Source organism: Bombina bombina, chromosome 7, assembly GCF_027579735.1.
Source record: "Bombina bombina isolate aBomBom1 chromosome 7, aBomBom1.pri, whole genome shotgun sequence".
In the NCBI taxonomy this organism is placed as follows: domain Eukaryota; kingdom Metazoa; phylum Chordata; class Amphibia; order Anura; family Bombinatoridae; genus Bombina; species Bombina bombina.
The window spans coordinates 483,589,550-483,597,805 of NC_069505.1; positions in this window are offsets into that span (position 1 = coordinate 483,589,550).

Here is an 8,256-nt window from a genome sequence, read left to right on the forward strand (position 1 = left end):
TAGGTCTGCATACGAGGTCCTGCATGGCCACGCAGGCGCTATCAGAATCACAGATGCTCTCTCCTGTTTGATTTTGGCAATCAGTCGAGGGAGCAGAGGAAACGGTGGAAACACATAGGCCAGGTTGAAAGAACCAAGGAGCTGCTACAGCCTCTATCAGCGTTGCTCCCGGGTCCCTGGACCTGGATCCGTAACAAGGAAGCTTGGCATTCTTGCGAGACGCCATGAGATCCAGTTTCTTGGTTTGCCCCAACAATGGACCAGTTGAGCAAACACCTCCGGATGGAGTTCCCACTCCCCCGGATGAAAAGTCTGACGACTTAGAAAATCTGCCTCCCAGTTCTCTACGCCTGGGATGTGGATCGCTGACAGGTGGCAAGAGTGAGACTCTGCCCAGCGAATTATCTTTGAGACTTCTAACATCGCTAGGGAACTCCTGGTTCCCCCTTGATGGTTGATGTAAGCCACAGTCGTGATGTTGTCCGACTGAAATCTGATGAACCTCAGTGTTGCTAACTGTGGCCAAGCTAGAAGAGCATTGAATATTGCTCTTAACTCCAGAATATTTATTGGGAGGAGTTTCTCCTCCTGAGTCCATGATCCCTGAGCCTTCAGGGAGTTCCAGACTGCGCCCCAACCTAGAAGGCTGGCATCTGTTGTTACAATCGTCCAATCTGGCCTGCGAAAGGTCATACCCTTGGACAGATGGACCCGAGAAAGCCACCAGAGAAGAGAATCTCTGGTCTCTTGATCCAGATTTAGTAGAGGGGACAAATCTGAGTAATCCCCATTCCACTGATTTAGCATGCATAATTGCAGCGGTCTGAGATGCAGGCGCGCAAATGGCACTATGTCCATTGGCCGCTACCATTAAGCCGATTACTTCCCATGCACTGAGCCACTGACGGGCGTGAATGGAATGAAGGACACGGCAAGCATTTAGAAGTTTTGATAACCTGGACTCCATCAGGTAAATTTTCATCTCTACAGAATCTATAAGAGTCCCTAGGAAGGAGACTCTTGTGAGTGGTGATAGAGAACTCTTTTCCACGTTCACTTTCCACCCATGCGACCTCAGAAATGCCAGAACTATCTCTGTATGAGATTTGGCAATTTGAAAGCTTGACACCTGTATCAGGATGTCGTCTAGATACGGGAGCCACGCCTATGCTTCGCAGTCCCTTAGAACCGCCATAAGTGAGCCCAGAACCTTTGTAAAAATTCTCGGGGCAGTGGCCACCCCGAAGGGAAGAGCTACAAATTGGTAATGCCTGTCTAGAAAGGCAAACCTTAGGAACCGATGATGATCTTTGTGAATCGGTATGTGAAGGTAGGCATCCTTTAAGTCCAATGTGGTCATGTACTGACCCGCTTGGGATCATGGGTAGGAAGGTCCGAATAGTTTCCATTTTGAATATGATGGAACTCTGAGGAATTTGTTTAAGATCTTTAGATCCAAGATTGGTCTGAAGGTTCCCTCTTTCTTGGGAACCACAAACAGATTTGAATGAAATCCCTGTCCCTTGTTCCGTTCCGCCGGAACTGGATGGATCACTCCCAATTACTAGGAGGTGATACACACAGCTTAGGAATGCCCTCTTTCTTTATCTGGTTTGCTGATAACCTTGAAAGATGAAATCTCCCTTGTGGTAGGAGAAGGCTTTGAAGTCCAGAAAGATATCCCTGAGATATGATCTCCAACGCCCAGGGATCCTGAACATCTCTTGCCCACGCCTTGGGGCGAAGAGAGAAAGTCTGCCCCCCACTAGATCCGTTTCCGGATAGGGGGGCCGTTATCTTCATGCAGTCTAGGGCTAGCAGCAGGACTTTCTGGGTGCTTTGACACCTTGTTTCCATGGGGACTGGTTAGGTTTCCAGGCCTGTCTCGGAATGAGCAAACAGTAATCCTTCGTTTTGAAGCGGAGCGAAGTAGATGCTGCTTCCTGCCTTGAAATTTCGAAAGGCACGAAAACATTAGGACTGTTTGGCCTTAGATTTGGCCCTGTCTCTGGAGAAGGGGACTGATCCTTGCCTCCAGTAATGTCAGCAATAATTTCTTCAAGCCAGGGCCCGAATAAGGTCTGCCCCTTGAAAGGAATGTTGAGTAATTTAGACTTTGAAGTCACGTCAGTGACCATGTTTTAAGCCATAGCGCCCTACGGGCCTGGATGGCGAATCCGGAATTCATAGCGTTAGTTTAGTCAAATGAACAATGGCATCAGAAACTAAATGAGTTAGCTAGCTTAAGCGTTCTAAGCTTGTCAATAATTTCATTCAATGGAGCTGTCTGGATGGCCTCTTCCAGGGCCTCAAACCAGAATGCCGCCGCAGCAGTGACAGGCGCAATGCATGTAAGGGGCTGTAAAATAAAACCTTGTTGAATAAACATTTTCTTAAGGTAACCCTCCATTTTTTTATCCATTGGATCTGAAAAGCACAACTGTCCTCAACCGGGATAGTGATACGCTTTGCTAAAGTAGAAACTGCTCCCTCCACCTTAGGACCGTCTGCCATAAGTCCCGTGTAGTGGCGTCTCTTGGAAACATTTTTCTAAATATAGGAGGTGGAGAAAATGGCACACCGGGTCTATCCCACTCCTTGCTAATAATTTCTGTAAGCCTCTTTTAGGTATAGGAAAAACGTCAGTACACACCGGCACCGCCATAGTATCTATCCAGCCTACACAAATTTCTCTGGAATTGCAACTGTGTTACAGTCATTCAGAGCAGCTAATACCTCCCAAGCAATACACGGAGGTTCTCAAGCTTAAATTTAAAATAGAAATCTCTGAATCAGGTTTCACCGAGTCAGAGATGTCACCCACAGACTGAAGCTCTCCGTCCTCATGTTCTGCATACTGTGACGCAGTATCAGACATGGCTCTAACAGCATTTGCGCGCTCTGTATCTCTCCTAACCCCCAGAGCTATCGCGCTTGCCTCTTAATTCAGGCAATCTAGATAATACCTCTGACAGGGTATTATTCATGATTGCAGCCATGTCCTGCAAGGTAATCGCTATGGGCGTCCCTGACTGTAATTGGCGCCATATTAGCGTGCGTTCCCCTGAGCGGGAGGCGAAGGGTCTGACACGTGGGGAGAGTTAGTCGGCATAACTTCCCCCTCGACAGAACCCTCTGGTGATAATTCATTTATAGATAAAGACTGATCTTTACTGTTTAAGGTGAAATCACTCATTTAGTACACATTCTCCTATGGGGCTCCACCATGGCTTTCAAACATAATGAACAAGTAGGTTCCTTGTGGCAGACATGTTTAAACAGACTAGCAATGAGACTAGCAAGCTTGGACAACACTTTAAAACAAGTTTACAAGCAATATAAAAAACGTTACTGTGCCTTTAAGAAACACAAATTTTCCCAAATTTTGAAATAACAGTGAAAAAATGCAGTTACACTAACGAAATTTTTACAGGTGTATGTAATAAGTTAGCAGAGCATTTGCACCCACTTGCAAATGGATGATTAACCCCCCCTTAATACCAAAAATGGGAATAACAAATGACAAAAAACGTTTTTTAAACAGTCACAACTGCCACAGCTCTACTGTGGCTTTTTACCTCCCTCAATACGACTTTTGCAAGCCTTTTGAGCCCTTCAGAGAAGTCCTGGCTCATGCAGGAAGAAGCTGGATGTCTGTGTCTGTAATTTTTTGCTGTGCAAAAAACGCCAAAATAGGCCACTCCCACTCATATTACAACAGTGGGAAGCCTCAGGGAACTGTTTCTAGGCAAAATTCAAGCAGCCATGTGGAAAAAACTAGGCCCCAATAAGTTTTTATCACCAAACATATGTAAAAAACGATTAAACATGCAGCAAACGTTTTAAAATACCACTTTTATAAGAGTATGTATCTCTAATAAGCCTGATACCAGTCGCTACTCACTGCATTTAAGGCTTTACTTACATTACTTCGGTATCAGCAGCATTTTCTAGCAAATTCCCATCCCTAGAAAAATATTTTAACTGCACATACCCTTATTACAGGAAAACCTGCACGCTATTCCCCCCTATGAAGTTACCTCACTCCTCAGAATATGTGAGAACAGCAAAGGATCTTAGTTACTTCTGCTAAGATCATAGAAAACGCAGACAGATTCTTCTTCTAAATACTGCCTGAGATAAACAGTACACTCCGGTACATTTAAAAATAACAAACTTTTGATTGAAGAATAAACTAAGTATAAAACACCACAGTCCTCTTACGACCCTCCATCTTAGTTGAGAGTTGCAAGAAAATGACTGGATATGGCAGTGAGGGGAGGAGCTATATAGCAGCTCTGCTGTGGGTGATCCTCTTGCAACTTCCTGTTGGGAAGGAGAATATCCCACAAGTAATGGATGATCGTGGACTGGATACACTTAACAAGAGAAAAAGTCATTTTTAAAGTCTTTATATACTGAGAACAGTTTTCCCCAAACGTGCCTTTTATGTTAGTTCCAACATCAAACAGCTTAAGCTTTAATTTGTTTTCAACATTTTTCATATACAAGATAGCCACTGACCAATACATAGAGCAATGTTTGTCCATTTGGAGTTATATAATCATGATTAGAATAAAATATACTATTTTGAAGAAGACTTACACATTAAATATGTTCTTCATAGATAAAACATTTAGATATAAAATAAAATAATACATCTATAAATCATTATTTCTTTAGTTTATGATGTGGAGTTATAAAATATAGAATATGGGAATGTGGAATTATATAAATGAAATTAACATAGATAGGATTAGTCAGAATTTAGTTAGTAATGGGTTAATGCTTTTTAAGGACACTGTATTTAGGAATGTGACATATACATTCAGTTGCTGTTGTCAATCAAAACACCTTTACTGCTAGCTAGACACTTATTATTAACTCCCTATAGACTGACTGCACATGAATAAATTAAAATAGTATTTTCTATATGTCAGCCAAAAATTATAAAGTCTTTTAAGGAAGTTAAAATATATAAAGATGGCCTTTCATTTATTGTATGCTTTAATTTGATTGGCTTAAAATTTGTATATAAGCTTTGAATTTGTATGAAGCTACTGTTATCTGTTACCTTCATATTTTAAGGTATGTATTAATCTTTATACGGCCCTCACACATTTTTTTCCCCTAGACCGCTGACTGGGGAACAGTTCAAACTGTAATCTCACAAAAAAATTACTTTTGAAGTTGGTGGTCGGAGCGCAGGGAATTTGAATTTTAGCACTACATTAAAAAGTAAGCTAAAGCGCATCTTCATTACAACTGATGAATTAAACTCCATCTCAAATCTCGCTAACATTTCGGATCATTTTAGACAAAGGGGAACGGTTACTATTACTTTAAATTTACTGTTTTACATTTTTCTCTTTTGCATTATTAGGTTGTCTCAACACTTGCTCAACTGGCATGCAAAGTAAATCCGCCACCAAGTGTTTTAAAGTTGCAAAATAAAATGCAACAGGATGTTCAGTCATCCCATCCTTGAGTACTTGACATATTGTGTATCTGTGGTTTGGCGTTCCGTTTTACCCACATAAGTAAGTCCACACATGCATTTAACAATATACACCACCATAATTGAAGTACACGCTAAACGCAGTTTAAAAAATATTCTCTTTCCAGTGCGTGGATGACCAAATGTGTTTCCTCATTCGGACTGACGCTACAGTAAGCTATGATCAGAGAAGCTGGGATATCACACAAGGTGCCGGATTTAACAAGCAGCGAATGCTGCTGAATCAAACAGAAGTTTCCAGCTCGCCAGAAACTGAAGTTAAGAAGTAGCGGTCATAAGACCGCTGCTCCTTAACTTCTCCTTTTAGGTTGCGGACTACAATCATCCCGATGTTACTCGTAATTGTAACAGATGAATTAGTACAGTCGATACATATACTGTATATATATATATATATATATATATATATATATATATATATATATATATATAAAAACACACATTATATCATATTTTTTATAGCACTACAAAATTCTATAGTTCTGACAGACAGACATACACACGCATAGACACACTCATGCATACACACACAAACACAATCATATACACACAAACACACTGATACACACACACATTCATACGCACACACATTGATACAAACACACATTCATACGCACACACACTGATACACACACACACACATACGCACACACACTGATACACACACACACACATTTATACGCACACAAACACACTGATACACACACACACATTCATACGCACACAAACACACTGATATGCACACACATTCATACGCTCACAAACACACTGATACACACACACACACACATTCATACACACACAAACACACTGAGACACACACTGATACACACAAACACACTGATACACAAACACACTGAAACACACACACTGATACACACAAACACACTGATACACACACAAACACACTGATACACACACACACATTCATACACACACAAACACACTGATACACACACACTGATACACACACAAACACACTGATACACACACACATTCATACACACACAAACACACTGATACACACACACATTCATACACACACAAACACACTGATACACACACACTGATACACACACATTCATACACACACACAAACACACTGATACACACACAAACACACTGATACACACACAAACACACTGATACACACACACATTCATATGCACACAAACACACTGATACACACACACATTCATACACACACACAAACACACTGATACACACACACATTCATACGCACACACACTGATACACACACACATTCATACGCACACACACTGATACACACACACACTGATACACACACAAACACACTGATACAAACACACTGATACACACACATTCATACGCACACAAACACACTGATACACACACACATTCATACGCACACAAACACACTGATACACACACACATTCATACGCACACACATTGATACACACACACACACTGATACACACACAAACACACTGATACTAACACACTGATACACACACACACTCATACACACACAAACACACTGATACACACACAAACACACTGATACACACACACACATTCATACGCACACAAACACACTGATACACACACAAACACACTGATACACACACAAACACACTGATACACACACACATTCATACGCACACAAACACACTGATACACACACACACATTCATACACACACAAACACACTGATACACACACACATTCATACACACACAAACACACTGATACACACACACACACATTCATACACACACAAACACACTGATACACACACACTGATACACACACAAACACACTGATACACACACACACACACATTCATACACACACTGATACACACACACACACACACAACATAGCTAATTTAAGCACTATTATATGAAGTGCCCTACACTACTAACATTGGTACCACTAAATAGGCACTTAATATATAAATACAAAGCCTCCTACTCCTGCACCAGGAAATTAGTTCCACAACAACAGCAGAGTTTTCCTTCCAAACATGTTTAACATTTTTCACTAATGTCCTTTTACATGATGGCATGCAGCATCTTGTCGCCTTATTCAGGGCTAATATGCCCCTCTACTCTGATTTTGGAAGGGGAGATTGCAATTGAATGGAAGTTGCACATTAATGTTAAGGTATAATTGCTTCCACGTCCCTTTAAAACATTCTCTTAGTATATAAACCTTAGCACACTTTAACTATCACACACCTCTAAAGGAATTAAAATAACAGTACAAAGGGGGGCGGAGCCAGCAGCTAAACGTACCAGACGCACATTCAGAAGGTTCTTGGGCCAAAATCATTATAAAGTGCATTAAAGCTACAAAAATGTAATCTAGCCTATCCAAATGGCTGGGAATCAAATACCAACTACTGAGGACTGTGTCGAAGTGAAATACTGCCAGCTCTAAGTTCCGGTTAACAGAGTGAAGAGGGACAGGTACCCTTACTGCGTGGCAGACTGACGGCAAGCCTGCAAGTTCTCCATCTAAACACTCCCCTCCTAGAATTCCGTAGGGTCGGGGCTCCGCTCCGGAGTTGCTGTGCAGAGACCCACGGGAGGCATCAGAGACATCGAGGACAGAGGTCTACAACCAACCTCAGCAGATAACTCAGTGAAGTGCGCCCATGCTGACGGGCCACTCTGACTCCATGACAATACCGGGTACAAGGAAACCCACGACACCCAGGGACAGCCAGCCTACAAAATCCTCCTGGACCCGT